Here is a 26,711-nt window from a genome sequence, read left to right as displayed (position 1 = left end):
TTAAATCCACAGAATGACCCCAAGCTGATTTCTAATATTATTGTAATCAAGTCTAATAATTCCACATAAATTCCATTCTCCTTGATACTTATGCATGTCTGTTCATCTTCAAAGTGAAGACCACATGGTCATCTCACTCTTCATGTAAGGAAAAGGAATGACATCTCAAGAATGGCATAGCTTTCAGTACCTTATTGCCACCCCCCAAAAAAATAATAATAATCTTATACATACTGTTTAAGATTCTTCTCAATTTGTACCTGCAGTAGTTAAAATCTCCTTTATAATGATCACTCCTTTTCTTTTTTTCTTTCCAAACAATATCTAAATAACCTCTAAAGAGAGGTATGAACAGCAGTTAGCTAATGAAGCCAAAAAGAATCCTAGGGAGTTCTTTCGATATGTAGCCAGCAAAAGAAAGAATAATTATAGAAGGATGACATTGATTGGAGGAAATGGTATAAAGACAGCTGTTGCAGAATGTGTTGTGGAGATACTTAATGAGCAATTCATAAAGATCTTTCAATCTTGTGAATGTGACTTCATGGAGAGATTAAGAGCAGTTGATGATGGGGAGGAGAGACTGACTGTAAGTGAGCAAGAGGTGTTTGGGGAGTTGAGTAAACTAGATGTAAATAAGGCTGTGGGACTTGATAATATATCACCACGTATTCTGAAGGAGTGTGCTAGAGAGTTGACACCTGCCTTGACATATTTTTTTAATACGAGTCTTGCACTTGGTCAAGTTCCTAAAGAGTGGAAGGAGGGCAGGATTGTGCCACTTCATAAAGGAGGTGATCGAACTCAAGCATCAAACTATAGGCCTATCTGTGTGTCAGGTGTTGTGGTTAAGTTGTTGGAGAAGCTTGTGAGAACTAGGATCCAGAGTTGGGTTGACAACAATGGTATAATTTTTGATGGACAGCATGGATTTGCTAAAGGGAGGTCATGTTTTAGTAATCTACTTACTTATTACAATAAAGTGACTGCTTCCTTGGACAGAGGAGAAGGATACACAGTAATATACTTGGATTTCGCAAAAGCTTTTGATAGAGTACCTCATGATAAGTTGACAGTCAAACTAGAGCAGATGGGGTTGGATATTAGATTAGTGCATTGGATTGGAGACTGGCTATCTGATAGGTATCAACAAGTTGTGTATGGGGGTGCAATAACCAGGAAAAGGAAATTCACTAGTGGAGTGCCTCAGGGGTCTGTTTTAGGGCCATTACTATTTAACTTATATATTAATGATATTGGTGAAGATTTGGATGGAGATATTCAGTTGTTTGCAGATGATGCAAAGTTGGGACGAACCATAAAGAGTAGTGAAGATGTTGTGGCCTTGCAAGAAGACTTGAATAAATTGAGTGATTGGGCAAGCAAATGGGGATGTGAGTTCAATGTTGCAAAATGTAAGGTTTTAAAATTTGGAAAACAAAGATGGGATGCAGAATTTATGCTTGGTGAGAATATATTGTTGGAAGTAGAGGAAATAAGAGATCTGGGGGTGATAGTGGATAAGGATCTAAAATTTAGGGGACACATCGCCAAAATTGTGAAGACAACACAAAGACTTCTGGGAATGATGCGGAGGACACTGACATGTAGAAGTAGGGAGATACTTGTTCCAATGTATAAGGCTTTGATTAGGCCACACTTGGACTATTGTGCCCAGATTTGGTCACCAGGTTTTCAGAAGGATGAAGAGATGTTGGAAAGGGTCCAAAAGGCGAATGACTAAGGTAGTTTCTGACCTCTGGAATGTTGAGTATGAGGAAAGATTGAAAAGATGTAATTTGCAGAGTCTCGTGGAGAGAAGGAAGAGGGGAGATATGATAGAGACCTACAAGTTGGTAAGGGGTTGTTATAGGATCAATGGTGGAGAAGTTCTACAGAGAATAGTGGGAGATCAGGGGAGAACCAGAGGTCATCCCTGGAAACTGTATAAGGAGGGTGTGAGTAAGGGAGTGAGAGGCAGGTTTTTTTCATGCAGAGTTGTGAGTGATTGGAATGCCCTGCCTGAGAGCGTGGTGTCTGCAAGTAGTTTGAATGTGTTTAAGACACGGTATGATGAGATGTGTGTGTAAGATAAAAGGACCTCCTAGATGAGTCTTTGACTCCATGAGGTCTTGTTTTAATAATAATAATAATAATAATATATCATTTCTGTCATTAATTTAACCCCCAATCTTTTAAGAGATACATCAAAGTATATTTTGCATATATTAAAAAATATACACAAAATATACACAAGTTCCACACAATCTTAGATTTATTCTTTTAAGTCATATCAAAACAATCATTCCAACATACAATAATAACGAAGAAAAGAAAAACTTATTTTGCAGAGCATACAAGGAGATACATCAGCTCATTTCATTATTGCATCCCCACACCTTTTTGATTTTCCAAACAATAACTTGCGCTGATAAGCTTCATGGATAACCAGTACCTATTAAACATCATATCCAAGGAAGCCTTTAAGAATGATTCAGGTAGACTACTCTGATCATACAGAGCATTGCAACTGCCTATATTAATAACTATATATATTATTAAATTAAAGATACCAAGAAATTATATACTTGGTTTAATCCTTTATCCAAGTGTAAGCAAACAAAATTTGTGCCTGAAGTATTTTCAGGACTGGGGCAACTAATATATCGAAATATAGTCCTGAAAACTTCAGGCACAAATTTTGTTTGCTTACACTTGAATAAAGGATTAAACCAAGTATATAATTTCTTGGTATCTTTAATTTATAGCATAACCAAGTGGAAAAACTTCCAACAACTATATATGTTATTATTAAAAGGCTTGACAAAGACACTAATTTGATGTTAATCACAAGTAAAATAAGCAAAATGTGTTAGAACTATGTTAACAGAAATTCTAAATATAATAAATGAATTATTAAATAATAAAGGATGAATGACATCCTTTATTATTTAATCGATGATTAATAGCATCTCCACACTGCTGCTAACAGGTTTTGAATTCAAATCCCACATGACATGACATGAATAATAATAATAATAATTATTATTATTATTAAAATTCCAAGACCTCAATGGGAAATAATTATTAACAAATACAGTGTTTATCAAACCATGCTTATGCTTATGTAGTATTTTCACACATTTGGGTATTTAACTCACCCACCACTCACAAACAAAAGATGGATTTTATTCTGTTGATTTCATCCTTCACTTTATGAAAATTTCTTCTATATCAACTGGTACAAACTTCTCAAAAACTTATGTCTCCATGATATCTTCATTTTTAATTCCACTGGTCTTTACTGATGGCAATTTCCCAGTCTGAGATAAACAACATTCCAGAGAATGATGCCATTTAGTATTTGGAGCATTAACAACTCTTAGAGAGAACAAATATAATTTTATTACATAGCTAAGTTAGCCGGTCTTGGGCATGGACTGCAGGGTTTTTCTCCCCAGTTTATCTGGGGTTTACAAATACCAACTTGTCAGATAGCAATCTATCAAAATATAGATATACTATTGTTCCAACCCCCCCCTCACACACAACAAATAAATCTGTCATTATGTTGCAATATGTGAGCAAATTTTGCAGAAAGTTTTTTTGCATGGTTACAAAATATATTATACTTGACAAGATAGTATATTCTTGTTTTAATCCTTTACCCAAGCATTAGCAAACAAAATTTATGTGTGAAGTATCTTTATGATTTGTGTCTACTTAAGTAGAGACTGTTAACTTCATCAATTGCCTATATATATTATAAGACTATTATTTTCTGCAAAGTATATCATATGTAATGATAGATTGAGAGCTTGTGGATTGCAGAGATTGGTAGATAGGCGAAGAAGAGGGGATATGACAGAAACATTTAAATTACTGAAAGGTTTTTATAGGATTGATGCAGGGGAAATATTTCAGCTGTGTGATAGTGATGGAAGAACAAGAGGTCATCTCTGGAAATTAAAGAAGAGTGTGGTTAACAAAGGTGTCAGAACAAGGTTTTTTGCCTGGAGGGTGGTGAACGAGTGGAATTCATTGCCTGACTTAGTTGTGAGCTCTTCGTCTGTAAATGAATTCAAGAAAAGATATGACAGATATTGTTTTGCTAGTTTGGGTCTCCCACGATGAGTCTACTGACTCCATGGAGATACCCATAATAATAATAATAATAAATAATAATAATAGTATAATATACTGTGTAAGTAAAATGATAAAACTGAACACAAGTGTTTAACAAGTCTATTCTGATCCTTATAGGGAATCCTGGTGCTATCATCTCAATCCTGGATCCTATTCATCACCTTTTTTAATGCCTAACCCAACACTCAAGACAAATAGGTTGGACTTTAATCTGACACCCAGTCTGTTTATTACTTTTGTGAAGCGGAAACATTTTATCCTCCAGTCACTCCTTTTGACCTCCAATAATCACTATTTCATTTACTGGCTGCATAGCAATACTTGGGATTTTTCTTGGCCTAACTGTCTAAACTGCTGCTCATACTGCACTTTCCCTTGTCTTTTTCAATTATTTTGCCACTTTATAATGTCTCTGTAATTCCTTCTTTCACATGGGTTGGTTAATCTCACGAATCAGCCATTTTTACACTTGTCTTATTTTATTTACTAACTATTGGATTACATTCAGACATAATACTGTTGATTATTCCTTAACCAGTACTCAAGCAGCATTAATCTCCATCCCACATAATTCCTTGTTCATACTACTGCTCTAAGACATCTCCTAGCTCTTCATAATCCTCTTTCTACATTTATGCTTACCACTGAATGATCACTGAAAACTTTTACTAACTGAACATCTAGGCATCTCATTTACAATAACACCCATCACCATCAGCAGCATTATCCCAGTTACCTCCTCTTCACCTTCACATATTCATAAAAACATCATATCTCTTCAACACAAAAGATACTAGTACATCATTATTTGATCAGGTTTCACTTATGTTAACAATTTCCAAGCAAATTGTTAGTATAAGTGAATTTCATATAATATGTGAGATTCGTTTTGTTTGTCCATCTATGCATAATCTGGATTTTATTGATATTTGGTATTTGGAATCTTTAACTGAATCTTTAACATAAAATCAGACATTTAGTCTTACATTTTATTTCAACTAGAACACTTAGAAGGGACACAAAATATATAGAAAAATTATATATTGAAATAACTCCACTCTTAACATATGGAATCCAATAAATATGGGATTTAGATGTACACAGAAATATGCCCATGTGGTTTGAATTTTGGTTTTAAACAGAATAATAAGTCTACACTAGGCTGAACAGAATTTATTCTATGTTTTTTTTTTTTTTTTGAATATAAATCTGACCAACACAATTGTAAACCCATAATTACATAAATAGTAATACCATATGTGGTAGGCTAAGGTTAGACAGTGTCGTATGAATCTAGAGAACAAACATGGAACTTTTTCAAACCATTTCAGGCAAGGAATTTCATCAACAACCTAAAGACTTTCCCACACATCCATGACCATGGTGATATTTGAATCTACTGCCTGTTGGTTGGAGAGAGAATATGCTATCCACTCAAACAACCAGGTTGGTATTAAGTATCTCTATTAAACTTTATAATTAGATATTTGTAGCAATAAAATCTGGCAACCTCCTGAAGCACATCGTTTTTTTTTCTTTTATAAAAGTTAATGTTTTAATACTTTCTGAATACTGTAAATTTGTTACATCATGATAGTTCCTATATAACTGGATTCAGACATCACTGATAGTTCTCATTTACAATTGGATTGTTTTTACTGCCAAAGTAATCCAAAATATTAATAATTAACTCTTCCCGGCTGGATGGAATTATATGCTTAAATGCAGGATCGATAGTAAAATTTTGTTGTGCCATTTCAGCTAGATCATTTTAACAGCAAAATTAGCAAAAGCAGAATTATATCTAAATACATGTGTAAAAACTGCTCTAGGTTTAAGCAATAGAAAAATAAATTACTATACAAGAATGCTACTGAAATGGATCTTTTTTTTATGATTGTTGGCAATTATGTTTTCTTTCTTGCAGTTTATACCACTGGCATTCATAAACAAACTTTATTTTTTAGCAAATTATTTATGAAACTGTAACAATACACATTTATTCTCTCATTCTTCACTCCTTCGGCAGTGCTCATATTTTCACCATTTTTTTAATCTTACTTCTCTGCTCATGCTATTTCATGTCTTTTATTTCCTTAGGTCTCTCACTTGCATCTTTAATTCTCTTATCGCTGAAATCTTCCAACCAAAGCCTCACAAATGACTAAAAAAAATTATTTCAAATGTAGTCTACTTTCATCTAGTCCTCAAATTCATTCCCAAAGTAGGATAACTTGCAGTTGCATGAGACTGAATACTCTACTGCCACCTGGAATCTATTCAGTCCCATGCAACAGCAAGTTATTCTGCTTTTGGCAAACAGACTGATCTGCTTTTATGCACCTTTCTGAACATCAGTCCTAAATTACCTCCAAGAAATAGAACAAATCAGGTCTAGCAGAACATGGGATTACTAATAGTATTGACAGGATCCTATGGAATTATGACAAATACGTAGACATTCCATAAATATGAGTGTCTCTTTAAAGAAAGTAATAAAGTACTTCTGAATTGCCCAAATCTCCACCTTAATGTGCCAAATAATCCACCTCTCTCTGTGTGCCAAAAATCTGAAAATTATTATTAAGAACTATACTGTTCAATTATATACATTTTAATACACGTAGACATATGCTTCATTTTATTTATTTATCACACACATGCACACTTCAATATCCTAATAGCAGGAGATTTTACCTGGCCGTCTTTCAAATGCATATAAAGAGAGATTCCATTCTCCAAACACCTTTATTTTTGAATTTCCAACTGTATTGTACTGATAATGATCCACAATACATGAATCAAAATCTTATTAAATAATTTTTCGACTGTATCTACATATAACTTATAGAGAATGAACAAAGCACATTTGTCTCTCAGTAAACATATGGCAACATCCAATTTATACCTTCGATAAGCAGAGTGAAAAAGTAGAGTTATACCAAGCAATAAAAGTCATCTACCACCTAAAGGTCTAGTTGGCATTTTCTCCAACTAGGAAAGATATGCTATAAGGTGGTAATACTCACCTTGCTAGAGCCTTTGTGCAGAAACAGGCCATACCATGGAAGGTGGGGTTCACTTGGCTGGGAGAGGCTATGTTTTGCATGTCACAGTTCATTATGTATGCATCTTTCCATTTAGATTTATTATTATTATTATTATGTAACACCTCCTGGGAGTCCAAAGACTCATTGAGAGAGGGCACCTACTCTACAACTCTCTATCTCCACCAACTACAACGAACTGCAACTACCATCATCTACACCAATGCCATCTATTACTGCTCATCATCACCACTAATATTTTCACAGACAATCACAAACATCCATGCCCATGGTGAGATTCGAACCCGCAGCCTTTTGGCTGGAGAGCGGATATGCTAACCTCTTGATCAACCAGGCCAGCAGAGATTTACCAACCTATCTGTTTTCATACTTCATACATTTCATCTCATTTTCAAATTTCATCTTGTTATCAGCATTTATTTGCTTAGGTAACTTACAGTTTTCATATACTTGCACTAATCCTCTATTCATTATCATGATTCACATCCTCTTTTTTACTTTAACCCATACTCTCTTCTTTGGATTGCTACTCATATTACTTATGTGCATGCTTCAATTACTTCAATTCTGCCTGCTACAAACCTTCCTATTCATGCAGACAGGTTAAAAATATATATATCTTACAGTCAAGACTGCAACCAGTGATGCTAATGACTTGGGAAATACAATATAAAACAATGCCAATTGGTAGTTTGATAAATACAAGCCAGTTTTTTTTTTTTTTTTTTGTCTTTCATTACCATTACAGTTATCACTACTATACAAATTTAGCAACAGGCTCCAACTGACAAAAACATATCATATATGAATGGTTTTCATGTGACTGCTTCTGGAAGAAAGCAATGAGTGCAAAGAATAAATCTGAACATATAAGAAACAGCATGAAAAGAGCAGAAGAATAAGGAGGGAGGGGCTCAAGTGGTGCTTATGAATGGATGAGTGTAGAGAATCAGAGAACAATTAGCAAAACAAACAGGAAAATGGGGAGATTCAGGGTAAAACAGAGAGAGAGAGAGAGAGAGAGAGAGAGAGAGAGAGGTCAATGCTCAAAGAGGAAATGAATGTGTGTATGGACAAGAAAGAAATGGGATGACTTGGGATATAGGGGGAAACCATGTGGAACATGGCTGGATTTAAAGAAGGTGCTGGGCTGGATAGAGAAAAGAAAAGGCTTCAAGAAGGCATGGAAAAGTCACATCTAATGCGGTATCAGTAAAACTTGTTATAGATCCGGAAATGAGCTGTTATGTTTATATACGAATGTTAGAAGTATCAAAAACGACAAAAATGAAATGTTGCATTGATTGAGTTTCATTACCCCAAAAAATTATTGGAATAGGTGAAACATGGTTGCATGAGAGATGGAAGGGTATTTAAACATTACTACCTTCATGATAATTTTCATGAAGGCAGAAGAGGTAAAGAAGGAGGTGGAATGCTATTGCTGACAGAAAGAAGTTATGTCCCATACAAGGAAGAAAACAATAGCAATGATTTGAGGCAATACGGTGAGAGAGAGAAAACAGAATGAAATACTTAGTCAGATGTTCCTGTAGACCTGGTAATGTGAAGGATAGTGACCGTAAAATGTATAAGAAAATTAGGGCCAAGAAATTAAGAAAAGGGTGATCATTATGGGTGATTTCAATTATGGCAATAAGGATTGGGAAGATGAGATACCAGAAGTAAACCAAATGAATTTCTTGAGTTTTTGAAGGCCAATTGCCTGAGACTCTATGTAACAGAGCTGGCAAGGATTGAGGATCTTGGATTTGATCATCTCATCAGAGGATGTCATTATAAATGAGATGTCAAATCTCTCTCTCCAGTTGGTGATAGCGAACATGAATTGATTAAATGCTAGCCATGTGAGAACTTCATGAGGGAAAGGGTATAATATGTGGAACTATAAGGTTGGTGATTATGACGAGCTTAGGAGTTTGGTGGAATAAAGATCAATGCTGCTTGCATGATATTCAAGAACTATCTAGTAAAAGCAATGTCTAAATGCATTTCAACAGTCAGAAGGTTAAATAAGGTAGGTGTGAAATGGATGAATGAAGAGATTCATGTAATACAGAGAAAAAAAAAAGACATTATGGAAGAAACATAAGAGAAGTGGTAATAATCAATTAGATAAGGAATGCAAAGAAACAGGTAAGTAGGGTGACTTGGTTAGTAAGGGCAGCAAAAGTGCATTATGAGCAAAAGTTGGTTAATGAAGCCAAAAACAATCGAACAAACAAATAAAAAAAAAAAACTATGGTGTTCTTTCAATATGTAGACATCAAAAAAAAAAAAAGAAGAAGAATTATGGTAGGATGGCATTGGTTGGAGAAAATGGTATGAGGACAACTGCTGTACCCCGATTTGGTTACCTGGTTTTTAAAAGGACAAAGAGATGTTGGAAAGGATCCAGAGGTGACTGACTAAGGTAGTTTCTGATCTCTGGAATATCGAATATGAGGAAAGGTTGAGAAGATGCAATTTGCAGAGTCTAGTGGATAGGAGGAGGATTGATATGATAGAGACCTAAGTTGGTAAGGGGTTGTTATAGGATCAATGTTGGAGAGGTTTTACAGAAAACGGTGGGAGATCAGGGGAGAACCAGAGGTCATCCCTGCAAGCTGTATAAGTTGAGGGTGTGAGAGGTGGAGGGGGGGGGGTGAGAAGCAGGTTTTTTTGCATTCGAGTAGTGAATTATTGGAATTTCTTGTCAGAGTGTGATGCCTGCAGAGAATTTGAGTATGTTTAAGGTGCAGTATGATAAGCTGCATGTATGACAAAGGAGCTCCTAGATGAATCTTTGACTCCATGGGGTCTTGGGATATTATTATTATTTGACACCTCCAGGGAGTCCAAAGACTCACTGAGGGAGAGGACCTGCTCTACAACTCTGTCTACACCAATGTCATCTACTGCTGATCACACCACTAGCATTTCCACTGACAATCACCAACATCCATGCCCACGGCAGGATTCGAACCCACAGCCTTTTGGTTGGAGAGTGGATAGGCTGGCCACAACAATATTGGATAACAATAATAATAAAAAAAATAATAAAAGTCTTTCATCCTTGTGAATGTGATATCATGAAGATGAGAAATAGATGAGATGAGAGACTGACTGATGATGAGAAAGAGAGACTGACTGTGAATGATGTTGAAAGTTTATTTTTCACTTGGTTAGACTATAATAAATTTAGTTTAATCCTTTATCCAAGTGTGAGCAAACAAAGTTTGCACCTGAAAGTATCTTCAGGACTGGGGTAAGGTGGTACAACACTGGATAACTCGTTGCAAAGGTGGAGCAAGCTACCAATACTCCTATCTCAGTATCTCCCATAATGCACAGCACATCTCCTTGCGGATATGTATAATGTTATGCATTAAGGGAAGGGACACTACCCAGACTAGTTTCGACCTTTATTGAGGTCTCTTCAGTGGGAGCCAGGCCCAAGTGGAGATACCAGGCAGAAGCATTAGCAAACAAAGTTTCATTAGTTACTTCCAGATGATGCAAAATTGGGATGAACTACGAATAGAGCAGATGTTGTGGCCTTACAAGGACTCGAATAAACTAATTGAATGGGACCAGAAATGCCAGTTCAATATTGTGAAATGTAAGGTTTTGTGAAGAGTTGTTCGAGGTGGAGGAAACAAGAGATCTTGAGGTGATGGTTAATAAGGACCTAAATTTAAATTTAAAATATTGCTGAAATTATGAAAACAAACCCAACAAATTCTACCAATAATGCATGTGACACTGACTTTATAGAAGTAAGGAGATTCTGGTTCCATTGTATTAGCCCATGAACCAACTCTATAAAGTAATCCACATATGAATTTCTTTATAGATTTGGTCACCTTTCTTTCAAGAGAATGAATAGCTATTGGAAAGGGTTCAGTGAAAATTGACCAAGATAGTTTCTGATTTTGAATATTGAATATGAAGAAATGTTGAGAAGACACAATTTACAGAGTCTATTGGATAGGAGGAAGAGGGGGTGATATGATAGAAACATACAAGTACATAAGGGGGTTGTTATAGGATTACAAAATGGTGGAAGATGGGGAAGTACAATAGGTCATTCCTATAAGGAGGACATCAGCATGGAAGTGAGAAACAGGTTTCTTGCACGGATAGTTGTGAATGAGAATGCATTGACTGAGCTGAAGTGTGGTGTCTGCAGAAAATTTGAATGTATTTTATGACATGATATGATATGATGAGCTATGTTTATGACAAAGGAACCTCCTGCAATGAGTCGTTGATCCCATAGAGTTCTTGGGATAATAATAATAATAAGAAGAATATACACATCAGAATGGACACAAAACAAATAAAACAAACCAAAAGAAAATGCCTTCAATATTCAAACATCACACCATAACTAACAAGATGTCATATATATGATATATAAATTGTAACAGTGAATTACTCCAAAACCCTTATGCCAGCCTGGTTGGCTGAGTGGTTAGTATATCCGCTCTTCAGCCAAAAGGCTGAGGTTCGAATCCCGCCGATGGGCATGGATGTTTGTGAATGTCTGTGAAAACAGTGGTGGTGGTCGGTGGTAGATGGCACTGGTGTGGATGAAGGTAGTTGCAGTTAGTGAAGTGGTGGAGATGGAGAGTTATAGAGGTACCCTCCCTCGATGAGTCTTTGGACTCCCTGGAGGTGTTATGTAATAATAATAATTAACACACACACACACACACACACACAAAAAAAGAGCCATAAAGATTTCATTATATCTGATCAAACAGTAATTCATAACAAAAACTTGACTTCTGATATCATATAAAATGTGCTATTAATTTTATATTATTTGATAGAAAACATTGCAAAAGTTATTGGAAATATTTTTTAAAATTATAGAAAATATTTCTACATTTCTGACATAGAGTATTTAATAATATGATAGTGAAAAGAGACATGATGCATTTAAGCATAGTGCATCACATGAAAAAAAAAAAAAAAATGTGCAAGAAACTGCTAGCAAGGAGAAGATATTGTATGAAGATTTGATGATAAGAGGTGTATTAATGAGAAAGTGAAAGTTCCTAAGTATGAAGATCAATGATGTTTGTAAAGCTGTTAGGTTGCAAAAGAGAGAAGCAAAATATTTGATTTCTTTGGCAGGGACAAATGATTTCAGAAATGAGAAATATGCAGTGAGAGAGAGGATCTGAAAGCATTGTTGAAAGAAGGAAAATGAAGATTGTGAGTCTGTTACCTTGGTATGATAGGATAAGATTGAGGAAAAAAGGTCATAATTGCTAATGAATCAATGAAGAGATTGTGCAGAATGAATAGTGTGCAGTTTATAGATGTATGGAGTGAATTTGATGGATAAAAGAACTTGTATATGCCTGATGGACTGCATTCGAATGGTTTTGGAGTTAGATAATTACAGAAACAGTTGTTCAGTGAGTGAGTGAGTGGGTGGGTGTGAGTGCAAATTCAGGTAAACTAGAGATAATGGGGGGGGGGGGATACAATCAAGCATGCAACAAGCCATCCTACAGACAAACAAGTATGAGTGTAGAAATTATTGTAAACAGCTTGGGCAGTTTCCCAGATTTTGAACCTGAATGGATCAGTAATGCCATTATGCAAGGGCAACTGTGGGCATAAGGGGTTGTTGAAAAGCATGTACATGAATGCCAGAAGTGTCAAAAATAAGGAGAGAAGGTTTTGGCATTGGTTGACTTGGCAGAATTTATTTGCATCAGTGAGATGTAATTGACAGAAAATGATACAGTTATAGGAACAGAATGTAATGGATATTTTATTTTCAAAGAGGATAGAGGGAATGGACAGAAAGGGAGTATTACTAATGATAGCTGAATAACTGGAGAAGGAGGACTTCAACTATATGGTGATATAAATTGGAGCTAGGAAAGGGCACATGGTAAGATGGAAATTGAATTTATAGAGTTACTAATGGATAATTACGTGAAACAGCACATGTGGAGGGGGGGGGACAGGAGTTAGAGAGTATTGTAACTGGTAGCACCATCAGAAGATTTCCATTACTGCAGTAGTAACTCTACCTCTGATTAGAGAAAGTGACTTGCAGTGTAGTTCTGGTAGATTGCTCAAAATGTCGAATGCTCAATTAAGAAAGGGTTTATGTGTAACTAGAAAACTGGTGATTATGACAAGCTTATGTGGCAGCTTGGTGCAGTGTCATGGCATAAGAAGCTTCAAGGAAAGAATGTTATTAATTCATGAGAAGTGGTCAAGGATTGTTTGAAATAGGCAGTGTCAGACTACATACCAAGGATCAGGAGGATAAACAGAGTATAGGTTAAACAGAGGAGTAGCGACATAATGTAGGAGGGAATGCAAAGAAAAGCATGATCAGCAAGCTCGTGATCAATACAGAATACAGGCTAGAAGCATGACTGGTATGCTAAATCAGATAATTAGAGAAAATTAGATAAGCAGGTCAAAATAAATTAAAAGAGTTTTTTTTATGTAGAAAGTAAAAAAAAAAAGAATGATCATGTACTAATGCCAATAGCAGGAATGTGACATAAGATGAAGAACTAGTTGAAATGCTAAATGATTACTTTGCAAAGGTGCATCATCAAGGTGGAAACTTTATAGTAATACTGATCTGATAGACTGATGTCAGAATGGAGGTAGACAAACTGGAGGTGCTTGATACAATGAAAAATATTAATCAATGAGTGTACAGCAATGGAACTAGACGGTGTGACAGCCTATATGCTATAAGAATGTGCCAGAGAGCTGGCAGTGCCTCTGATGAAGTTGTTTAATCTACATTTCAGCTCTGGCAAGGTGCCAAGGGAGTGGAAAGAGGATAAGATAGTTCCATAACATAAAGGCATCTCCAAGACAGAAGTAGCAGATTAAAACCAAATCAATATCTCAAGAGAGGAAATTAAAGTATTGGAAAAGTTACTTCAATTCAGGAATAGGTGGATCAGGATATGATATTTGAAGGTGGGCAGAACAGCTTTTGTAAAAAAAGTAGGTCCTGCCTTAGTAATTTATTTGCAAGAGTATAAAGTGTGGGTTAGGAAGGTGAGAAGCATGGTAAAGAAAGAAAAGGTGTGGTATGAGAGGAGATTGGCTGGTCAGGCCAAGGTTAACTCAATGGAATTTTTTTGCTATATGGCAAGCAAAAGAAAGAATTATTAAGGCAGGATGATAGTCATGGCAGCAGAATAAAAGTTGCAAGAGATATAGTGGAATTATTGAACAAGCATTTTATCAGCATATATCATACTGCTGTAAATGATGCAGTGTAATATATAGAAGGGAGGCAAGTATTAGGAGGATAATTTAGTTTGGAGATACAGGATTGGGTTGATCGACGTGGCATTCTTTACTATGGTCAGCATGGAACTGTAAAGGGTAGGTCCTGTTTTAGCAATTTACTTGCATTTTATGATAGGGTAACGAGTGTTTTAGATTAGGGAGAATCATATAGAATAAAATCTGCAAAAGTGTTTGATAGATTACCACATGATAAGTTGGTGTACAAGCTGTAGAGGATGGGAATAGATAGTATATTGCTTCACTATAAAAAACAAATTACATGATAACCACAGTAATTAGCTTTAATGAAATGAAAGTACAGTTATTTCCTACTGAAAATAACAGTACATCATCAGTGCAGAGAAAAAACCAAATCAAAGAAACGGGAATACAAAGTGCATACAGCAGTTGGTGGTTTACCAATTAAAAACTGTTTATGCGTGCTAGAAATTAATATTAATAAATAATATTATTAAAAACTATTTTTGATGGTTATATAAAATAAGAATCTCCCAAACCTTTGGGAGAGAGAGACAATTGTTCCAATTCAGATTTGGCCAATGTAAAAGGACTTCACAACTTTCTTTGAAAAGGCATTCATATTTAAACCTGCTTCTGTGGAGAAGCAGGTTTAAATATGAATGCCTTTTGAAATACTGTGTTCATTGTCAATACTTTCTTATGCCAGACCAGACTTTTGAGGTTTCATGTATTCAATATAAAATTGATGTTCATCATGAAATTAATTATAATCCTACAGAAACACAAATTAAACAATTAAATAAGCTGCTTCATGAAGGTGTTAGTTGGGATCAAAATACTTTGGACAAGTTGTGCACTTATTTTGGAAGAACTCCATGCTCGTATGGCCTCCCAAAAATTTACAAAGAAGGGTTATCCAGTAAGATGCATTGCGAATTGTATTGATTCTCCCACCTATAGAATTGCTAAATATCTGTCACATTTATTGACTATCCATACTGGATAATTCAGATTATTCATCAAGAATTCCACACATTTTCTTGAGAAAATCAAGGATATTCAAATACAAGAGTCAGATTTGTTAGTTAGGTTTGACATTTTTCCTCTTTACCAACATTCCATTATCTGACACTGTTAATTTAATATATGATGATTACCCTCCTGATATTGTGAGGATATTTGAATTTGTTATAGAATCAGGATATTTCAGCTGGAAAAACAAGAATCTATAAACAAGTTGAAGGACCTGCCATGGGTAGCCCTCTGTCTCCACCTTTGGCAAACTATTTTTTGAACCATCTGGAAAATACCCTGTTCTCGTCCATTTATCTCCAACACTCTTATTGGTTTTGTTATGTTGATGATGTCGTTGCTGTTTGGCCTCATTCTGAAAATAAACTTACTACTTTCCTACAATGGATCAATAGCCTTCATCCACACATTCAATTCACCATAGAAAAAGAAAAGGCTGGTAGTTTACCATTCTTGGACATCCTTCTTATGCGCACAGCCAGAGGTAATTTATCGACCATTGTATATCAAAAACCTACCTTTACTGACAGATACATTCATCAAAAGTCTGCTCATCACACCTCTCAAAAAATAGGTGGTATCAAGTCTTTAATTAGTAGAGCACATAATGTGTGCTCCTCTCCTTCAAGCTTCCAAGAACTTCTTTATGGAATTTAATGGTTACAACCCTAATTATATCCCACAGATAACTGACTCCTATGTTCCAACACCTTAGGATTTTTTTTAACAGACTGCAGGGTTCCAATCGCTTATATTGGTATCTCTGAACTGATTGGTAGAATTCTGAAGAAGGTATCACCTTATTCCTACATATATTCCTATCAACAAAATTTCTCATCTGTTGCCATCTATAACATACAAACTGTCACCTCTATCATTAGCTGGCGTTAACCAGATACCTCTAATCTGACATACTTTGGGCAGACAAGGCATTATGTGGAAAACAAGAATTAACGAACATCAATATTATATTGAATACATGAAACTTCAACAAAGTATTGACACTAAAGATAGTAGTATCCAGTGGGATGAAGCGTGTCTTCTCCACAGAAGCAAGTTTAAATATGAATGCCTTTTCAAAGAAAGTTGTGAAGCCCTTTTACACTGGTCACATCTGAATTGGAATGATCATGTCTCTCTCCCAAAAGTTTGAGAGATTCTTATTTTATGTAACCATCAAAAATAATTTGTAATATTATTATTTATAATATTTGATATTTAATATTTTGAATTTTTAATATTTAGAATAAAACCATCCCTATCATCTGCCTCTGAACCCTTTCCACAGTCAATTCATCCCCTTCAAATCCTGGGGACCAAATCTGAGAACAATAGTCTTAGTGTGGTTTGATCAGGGCCCTATACAACAGAATGATAACTCTTATCTCAGCAGGTCAGTGTCCCTCTCAGCATTACAGCAATCCTCTGAGTTATCCCAACCACCCTTGCAATATGCTCCCTGAATTTCAGTTTTCCATCAATCATCACCTGCAGATCTGTCTCCCCTAACTCCTCCAGTACAGCTCCTCCAATCGAGTGTGCATCCTCCCATTGATGGATCCCAAATCCCAAGACCATACATTTTGCTGCATTGAACCCGATACCCCCAATTCATTTGCCCATATGTTTAGTTTATTCAAATCCTCTTGCAGGGCTGCCACATCTGCACTACTACTGATAACCCCCTCCCAGCTTCACATCATCTGCAAACAACTGAATGTCCCCTTGCAATCCATTGACAATATCATTGATAAAAAGGTTGAACAATACAGGTCCCAGTACTGATCCCTGTGGATCAGTACTGGAACCCCACTTATAACCTTCTGCTTCCTTGATATTGCCCCACCATACACAACTCTCTGATACCGATCAGACAGCCAATCCTGAATCCAGTTGACCAATTTGACATCCAGACCCATGTGCTGCAACTTAAATATCAGCTTATCATGTGGCACCCTGTCAAATGCCTTCGCTAAGTCTAAGAAAATGGCAGTATATGCCTTTCCCTCATCAACTGCTCTTGTCACTTTATTATAAAAGGCAATCATATTACTAAAGCAAGAGCGCCCCATACCAAATCCATGTTGATTCTCACAGATAACATTACCCTCATCTGCCCAACACTGTATATAGTCCCTCTAATCTCTCCAAGACCTTAACAACTACTGATGACACACAAACAGGCCTATAATAAGACACTTCCAGTCTGCTACCGCCCTTATGCAATAGCACCAACCTACCTTCCTTCCATTCCCATGGTGAAATACCATCCAGTCCAACAGCTTTACTGGTATCCAGATTACTCAGTATTTGGGACACACTTTCCTCTTGCACCTCTAAACCCACCCTATCCCTCTAGTATTAAAACCTCCTCCAGAATGAAATACTCCAAAAAAGTGTTCATTGAACAACTCCACTGTGTCCTCTGCATCAGTCACTCTGTTCCCATTTTTATCTTGCAATCATTCTTTCACAATCGTTTCTCCGCCTAATGGCCACATAGCTAAAAAATTCCCTAGGATTTTCTTTGGCTCTTAGTGCCAATCTCTTCTCATATTCCAGTTTTCCCTTCATCACCATTCTGGTTACTCTCCTAGCCTACGTCTTATATTCTTCGTGTAGCTGTCCTCCCCCCCTCTCCTTATATATCCTCCATAATCTCTTTTTCAACTGCAATTCCTTTGATATCGTTTGTCATCCACTTTGCACCAAATTGTGTCCGCTTCTTCACCTGTGGAATACAGCTTACTATTGCTGCTAATAAATGTTCTTTCACAATTTTCCAAGCACTAATGTTATCCGGGCATTCCAATTCTTCCCTCCATGGAACTGCCCCTAGTTGATACCTAAGACCATTATAATCACCTGCCTTATAATTCCACATACGTTCCCTTTTCTTTGATGCACCTGCATGTCTGTTCATCTTCCAAGTCAAAACCACATGGTCACTCTCTCCAACTGGTGGGAGAGATGTCATCTCACTTATTATCAGCTCTTCTGATGCTATGACCAAATCCAAAACTCTTGAACCTCTTGTTCCCTCTATTACATGCTGCCAAAGACATTTGTCCCTCAAGAATTCCAGAAATTCTATCCCCTTCTTACTACTTGCATTTTCCTCTTCCCAACTTATACTGCTGTAGTTAAAATCTCCCACGACAATCATTCTTCTTGCACTTTCCAAGCTCAACTGCCTAAACATCTCCTAGTCCCCACCCTCTGTGCTCCCTGGTCTATAGCAATACCCCACTAAATATCCTATCTTGGCCACTTCTACCTCACACCATATGCTTTCAAAATCACCTGTGTCACTGCCTTCCAAAGCTTCCTTGTTGCATGTAGTTGCAGATGGTGAGTTTGTGTGTGCGCTTGGAAGATTTAGCAGGGAGGCAGTAAGATGCATGTGATGGATTAATGTATACTGCCTTCCCCAATATGTCCTTGGAGGTATCATAAATTAATAATAATACCATCATCCCATGAAAGACTACCAATCTCTTAGTGAGGGTTGAAGTGACTTGAAAGAGTTCCATGGTTTGTCACTCAAGCATGGTTTACTGATTAACTTACTCATGCTAATAATACTAAGGTAATGCAAAAAATAATTATTAAAATTCATTCAAATTGGCAATTTTACCAATTCATTAAAATTAATTGGCAAAGATTTGTTTTTTCAAATAAATTGGGGAGAAAAAACTTAATGATATACTTCTTGAATACTGGAGTTTGGATTTGATGGGAACAGTTTATGAGAGAGGATGTTCCAGAAAGCTGAGGCAGATGAAATGAAAGATGGGGGGGGGGGAGAAGGAGGTTCAATGAATTTCAGTTAGAATGGTGAAAGATGTGGTATAGCCAGTTGTCATGTTTAAATATACTTTGTGCACAAGCAGAGAAAAGATGGAGGTCAGATGTTGTGCCAAAAACAAAAGAGAAGTAAGACTACCTGTGAAATGAAGGTTTAAGTGTCAGTGAGAGATTGATTAGCTGAACCATCTTGATGATATTAACAATATTTAGACAGGGTTTTGGTGAACTATCCCAAACATGAGAACAATATTCTAAGGGCAGTTAGATTTACAGTTTACATAGAATAACTATTTAACAGTTACTAAAAAGTAATATCTTGAGTAGAAAAGGATACCAAGTTTTTTAGAGACTGCAAAGCTACTAAAATGATGTATTATGTAAATGATATACCAGGAAAGGCTAGAAAAATAAGCGAGAGAGAGAGAGAGATCTGATCTTGTCTGGCAAGTGAGATAATATCACAGATCATTGCTTTTTTGGAATTATTATTATTATTATTATTATTTCATGACAACCTCCAAGGATTCTGAAGAATCATTGAGGGAAGGCACCTAATCAACAACTCTCTGTCTCCACCACTCAATCCACCAATTTCAACTACCATCATCATTTAAACCAATGCCATCTACTGCCCACCACCACAACTAGTATTTTCACAAACAATCACAAACATCTGTGCCCAGTGGGATTCGAACTCACAGCCTTTTGACTGGAGAGTGGATATGCTAACCACTCAGCCAACCAGGTCAGCTGACTGAGAATTATGGATGAAGCAACTAAGAATAAGGCCAGTACATTATGTCTTATGAGAGAAGAAAATCCCTGCTACCTCTCAAGAAACAGGATAATTCATCTTCAGTATTTTATAAAGATTCTGTTATTACTGACTAAGGTACAGATACTTTTTTATCAAAGATAAGATAAGCTGAAGGTAAGGCTGTGTTTTGGTAGTAATGAAAGTGACTAGGTTATCATCACCCTATTAAAAATGATGTGAAAGTATGTGTTTAAGGCTTTCATGTTTGTAGATCTTGAAGCTTGAGATATTTATATCAAGATTTAATGCCCTACAAGATTTATCAAATAATTAGGAGGAACGGAATGTACAGCAAAATTAGGGATAGAGTTATTGTCCAGGGGGAGATGGTTACTTTTGTTTCTTTCAAACTGAAATTGCCACAAACAATTACTGAAATTAAGCAAACATGAGCCCAGTTAGTACCTGGAGAGAGTGACAATCTGACAACCCTGGATACAACAGACATGACAATTTCTTATTTTTAAATTTTAAGTCTGTGCACCAGCTTTGCAGGAGGAATGGTGTGGAGTTTGTGGATGTGTAGATAGAGTTTGGTGGATGGAAAGACTTATATAAAACAGATGGTTTGCATTTTAATGGATTTGAAGTAAGATGGTCTGAGAAAGTATCACTCAGTGAGATTTCAGAATTGAAGAGTCAGGGAAACTAGAGTATTTGGGGTATGCATTCAGTGTGAGTCCTGGTAATCTAGATGCAAGTAAGTGGAAGAGAGAGAGAGTGCTCACATGATGCTTATTGTAGCTCCATGGTTATTATCAACAATAGCAGGAATAGTCAACACCAGATGTAATGGAAGTTATGGGATGAAGGGATCATTGCAGTTTATGTATACTAATGGCAGAAGAATTCAGCATAAGAGTGCACAGTTTTTGGCATTGGTTAGTTCGGACTAGTCAAAAGCTATAAGCATCAGTGAGACTTGGTTGACAGAGGATGATATAGTCATAGGGATAGAATGCAAGGTGTATAGTATTTTCAGAGAGGAAAGCAGGAACCGAATGGAAGGAGAAATTTTTGCTAACGACAGCAGAAAAAATGAAACCAAAAAGAGCAAAAGTACATCAAGAGAACAGGGATGTAGAAGGTAGTTCGGTTCATTTGAGCCAATGTTGTGTGATATCAAATCCAGCAGGAGTGAATGAAATATATAGTGAGTTTCTGCTATAGACCAAGAGATATAATAGAGAATGTAAAATGGAAGGCATTGAAGTGAAGGTCAAGTAATTACTATCAGATTTCAACTATAGGGATATAGACTAGAAGGAGGAATAATCACAGAGAAAGAAGGAAATAGAATTTATACAGCTATCAAGATATAACTACCTGAGACAACATGTAATGGAGGGGGACTCAAGGTTTGAGAGTGCTGATCTAGTCACAGAATCAGGAGAACTTAAAGTTAACCAATCACACTGCTTCTGCTTGGGGAAAGTGATGACGTGGCTGTGACATGGAAGACCGTCAGATGTTTTGAATTTTCTGTTAATAAGAGGTAGGGTATACGTGGAATTATAAAGCATTATGATATCATGACAAATAGTAGAATCAGCTTAGAGCATGCCATAACACAAGAATTTGGAGGGAAGACAGACAAGAGGTGTTTGAAAAAAGCAGTATCAGACTATCAGACTATCAGTATCAGAGGCAGGAAGATAAATCAGGTAGTAGTTCAGTGAATGAACAGCATCATTAAACAGGAGTTGCAGAAAAACAAAAGTTATGGAAGAAATTTCAAGAAAGAGGTGGTCAGCATGCCCATAAACAGCACAAGACAGAGGCAAGAAAGACCTATATGATAAGGAAGGTCAAAACTAATTATGAGAAGAAGCTAGCTGATGAGGCCAAAAGAAATCCTAAAGAATTCTTTTGCTGTGTAGCAAGTAGAAAAAAGAAAGACTATCGAAGATAACTTTAACAAGTGCTGATGGTAGGAAGGTAACAGATGCAAACCAAATAATCAAGTTACTGAGTGATACTTTTGTAAAGGCATAATATCCAGATGGTAATATTGCAGTGCAAGATGTGCATTGACTGATGAGAGAGAAAACAGAGGTTGATGAATTAGAGGTGCTTAGAGTATTGCAGAAACTTAATGCAAACATAGCCATGGGATTAGATGGCAGATCAGCCTATGTGTTATGAGAATATGAAACAGAATAACACCTCCTCTGACAAAGCTGTTTCATTTAAACCTCAGTTCTCAGTATGGAATGGAAAGAGAACCAAATATTTTCACTGCACAAAGGAGACTCTAAAGAGATTAAGCTATTCACCACCGTGACACACAATGACTAAGCAGAAAGAAAACTGGGTACTTAATTATAGTGTGTGGACTGTAGACACAAAAATAGTAACTTGCTATTAAATGTCAATTAAATGCTCAGCAAATGTCATGAGCAAGATGATTGCTGTTTATCACATTATTTTCATTATAATCAAGACACTGTTGCATGCAGTCATCCTAGCCCAGCTGTAGTTTTTCAGAAATTTTTATCAAGATCTTCTTAATTATACTATCACTGCCTGTTTCAAGTTATTAGGTTATAGCTTCGCCTAATCTCTCTCTCTCTCACTCACTCACACACACTTAAGTGCAGATAGTGCACCTCTTGGCAATTAATGACCATTTTTGCCAATAATAGTTTTCAGCATATTATGTTATGGTCAAAAACTATTGTTACATTGAGGTATTAGCATTAGACATTTTAACTGTTGTTCTTATATCCTAGCTTATGTACACGGCAGATATAATTATTTATTTTTGCTACATAGGATGAAAATGACCATTAGGTTGGAAAAAAACATAAATTACTTATTCTTAAGTTTTAAATGTTTAAGATGTTACAGACTACCAAGTGCAATGTGTGAAGAGAAAGATGAAATAAATATTTTATGGTAAAATTCTGCATTAGAACAAGTCTTCAAATTTATTATAGGTGCTTCAAAAAAAGACTAAATTCACATGGATCTAAGTTGAAGCACAGATTTACATGGCAGATATATTATTATTATTATTACCACCCCAAGACCTCATGGAGTCAAAAACTCATCTGGGAGGTCCTTTTATCACACACACACACAACTCGTCATACCGTGTTTTAAACACATTCAAACTCTTTGCAACATCACAACTCGGCACGAAAAAAACCAGCCTCTCACACCCTCTTTATACAATTTCCAGGGATGACCTCTGGTTCTCCCTGGAAAAAATAAATATAATATTTATTTTTGCTACATAGGATGAAAATGACCATTAGGTTGGAAAAAAACATAAGTTACTTATTCTCAAGTTTTAAATGTTTAAGATGTTGAAAGTTTATTTTTCACTTGGTTAGACTATAATAAATTTAATTTAATCCTTTATCCAAGTGTGAGCAAACAAAGTTTGCACCTGAAAATATCTTCAGGACTGAATATGGTGTTGTACTACCTTACTGGGGTAGGGTAGTACAACACCGTCTTTCAACATCTTTATCTAAATCCAGAGTAATTTAATAAAAAAAAAGGTGGCACACCTTTTGGCAACTCCTATAGGTAAAGATGACCTCGCTATTGCTTCTGCCTGGTATCTCCACCTCTGGGCCTGGCTCCCACCAAAGAAACCTCAATAAGGTCGAAACTAGTCTGGGTAGTGGCCAATCCCTTAATGCATAACATTATACATATCTGCAAGGAGATGTGTTTTGCATTATGGGAGATACTAGGATAGGAGTGTTGTTAGCTTGGTCAACCTTTGCTACCAGTTGCTCAGTGTTGTACTGCCTTACTGGGATAAGGTAGTACAACACCATATTCAGTCCTGAAGATATTTTCAGGTGCAAACTTTGTTTGCTCACACTTGGATAAAGGATTAAACTAAATTTATTATTAAACGTTTAAGATGTTACAGACTACTGAGTGCAACAGGTGAAGAGGAAGATAAAATTAAATATTTTACAGTAAAATTCTGCATTAGAACCAGTCTTCAAATTTATTATTGGTGCTTCAAAAAAAGACTAAATTCACATGGATCTAAGTTGAAGCACAGACTTTTTTTTAGAGATATTAACTGAAGTTACTCAGATATGCTTAATTCAAGATGCTTAATTCTAATATATCTTCTAATGCGTGAACACATTAGAAGATATATTAGAATGCTAGAGTTACATTGCTAAACTAAGACAATGACAAAGGTCAGTCTACCACAAAAGTACCTATATTGAGAGTAGCTTGTGTACTTATATTTCTGATGATAACTGGCAAAAATATTAAAAAATAACATAAATAATAAATAAAACTAAAAATTTTCTTTTATCAGATTACTTTAATCGGAAAAATTTTATCTTATCAGTATATACTAATCAGTGAAATTCATACAGATATTAGGATCAAGTTATAAGATGATAATTTATTAATGTGATTACTAACATGTTTAGCACAAACTAATTAACTCAATGAAAAATGAAATATACTCAGTCAAATTAGCCTGTTGCACATTTACACAACAAGAAGAAACTACTTGTCACACTGAAAATATGAATAATATGTAATATGACTGAGTAGTGTATGGAGTACTTTGCAGTATTAATAAGATAATATGCCAAGGCTTAGTGTAATATATATATATATTTGTTTTGGTATTGAAGAATCAATACAAACTTACCATTGTTTGTATTGATATCCTTCCATACTGTCATGATTATGCACAGCAATCAGTGAAAAAAAATATAAGAGTTACTTTAAACAGACACCAATGTATAATCATAAGAACAAAACCACTAATTCAAAAGTGAAGAAAATAAATTATAGCAACTACATAAAATAAGATGTACTGTACTCAAGTCCTAACATGAAAATAGTCAAGATCAGTCAAAACACAGGTATTCCATGGACAGTTATGGATACAGGGATATATGAGTATTCTCATGCACAATTCAAAATTTGAGATTTTACCTTAAAAAATTTCTTAACTTTTAATATTTCTATCTGGTTTTTGAAAGCACTGCTTATTATAGTGTATATAATGGTAAAGACAGATTCTATCTCATTCTTCCTCTATTGTTTAGAAAGCAAAAATTTAAATCATATTAAGCAGAAATAACATTATATATTCCTATTATAGCATTTTTTATCTTCTTTCATGAGAATGAAATACATAAGAGAGTTACTAAGGGAGGCAGGCACAGACCAGTGGCATCGTGTTGCAATGGCAGCAAGGAGGCTAGTGGCAATGTAGAAGCTGCTGTAATCCAAATCGCATAGTACAATATCTACTGAATAACGATAATGTGAATTATCACCTTTCAAGAGAGCTGAGATAATAATAAGAATTGCTAATATTATCATAATGGCTATTATTATCATCATCATACCTCCACAAATCCGAAAAATAATTAAGGGAAGCCATCACTATCTAACACAACACTCACTAAAATACTCTGTGCCTTAAACTTGTTTATTATTTTCATACACACATTCTTGAGAACACATTCAACACAACACAACAACTCACCTATTACTCAAAAGAGGGGGGGGGGATATTTCTCAATTCCTTGACTCATATCGCATCTTACAAGGATAGCATGTTCTTTCCCTTGGGAAGTGATGAAACAAGAAAATGTCACTGCCAAAAATGGAAGTATAAAACAGGTGATTATATAGAAGCTCTGTAGTGACTTAGCATCAATAGGTTGGGTAGATGAGCTGAGCAGAAAATATGTTGACAATGCATGGAAACTCAAGGCAGTATCTGACAAAAGCAATGTCTGACTGCATATCAAGGGTTAAGTAAGTAAATAGAGGAGGAGTGCAATGGATGAACAGTGAAATCAAGAAAGCTATGCTGGAAAAGAAAATGTTATGGAGGAGGTAAAAGACAGTTGGTGGTGATCAGATCCATGAAGAGTATAAAGTGGAGGCTAGAAAGGTGATGAGCGTGGTAAAGAAAGAATAGGTGCAACATGAGAGGAGATTGGCTGGTCAGGACAAAAGATTAATTCAAGGGAACGTTTCCACTACATGGCAAGCAAGAGAAAGAATAATTATTACAGATTAAACATTGATGGATAGCCATGGCAGCAGACTAACAGCTGCAAAGGATACAATGGAATTATTGAACAAGCACTTTATCAGCATATGTCATACTGGTGCAAATGATCCAGTGCAATATATATAAGAGAGGCAAGTATTAGGAGAATTGGAAGTAAAAGAAACAGAGGAGGATCAGATGTTGGTTGGGTTAGATGTGAATAAGGCAGTGGGAATGGATGACATATCACCATGTATTCTTAAGGAATGTGCACCACAGTTGGGTATGCCCTTGACCTGGTTATTTAATGAAAATCTTGCAGTGGGTAGGGTTTCTAAGGAGTGGAAAGAAGGCAAAATAGTACCACTCCACAAACAGGGTTCTAAGACAGAAGTCTCCAACTATAGGCTAGTCTGTATAACTGCAGTTGTTGTCAAGGTGTTGGAGAGATTGGTAAGGAATAGAATAGAATACAGAATTGGGTTGATGGAGCATTTTTTGGTTAGCATGGATTTGTAAAGGGTAAGTCCTGTTTTAGTAATTTACATGC

The 26,711-nt window shown here is 35.9% G+C and overlaps 1 protein-coding gene across 1 annotated transcript in view; it reads left to right on the top strand.

Moving 5' to 3' along the window:
• Positions 1–26,711, top strand: part of LOC150098179 (sodium channel protein para-like) — a 1,334,265-nt gene that overhangs the window by 471,121 nt on the left and 836,433 nt on the right. The gene's annotated exons all lie outside the window — the stretch shown is intronic.

The sequence above is a fragment of the Typopeltis vanoorti genome, chromosome 16, assembly GCF_054136105.1.
Source record: "Typopeltis vanoorti isolate ZY-2024b chromosome 16, IOZ_Tvanoo_1.0, whole genome shotgun sequence".
In the NCBI taxonomy this organism is placed as follows: domain Eukaryota; kingdom Metazoa; phylum Arthropoda; class Arachnida; order Uropygi; family Thelyphonidae; genus Typopeltis; species Typopeltis vanoorti.
Note: the sequence above shows the minus strand (reverse complement) of the source record. Positions and strands in the feature narration are given on the sequence as shown.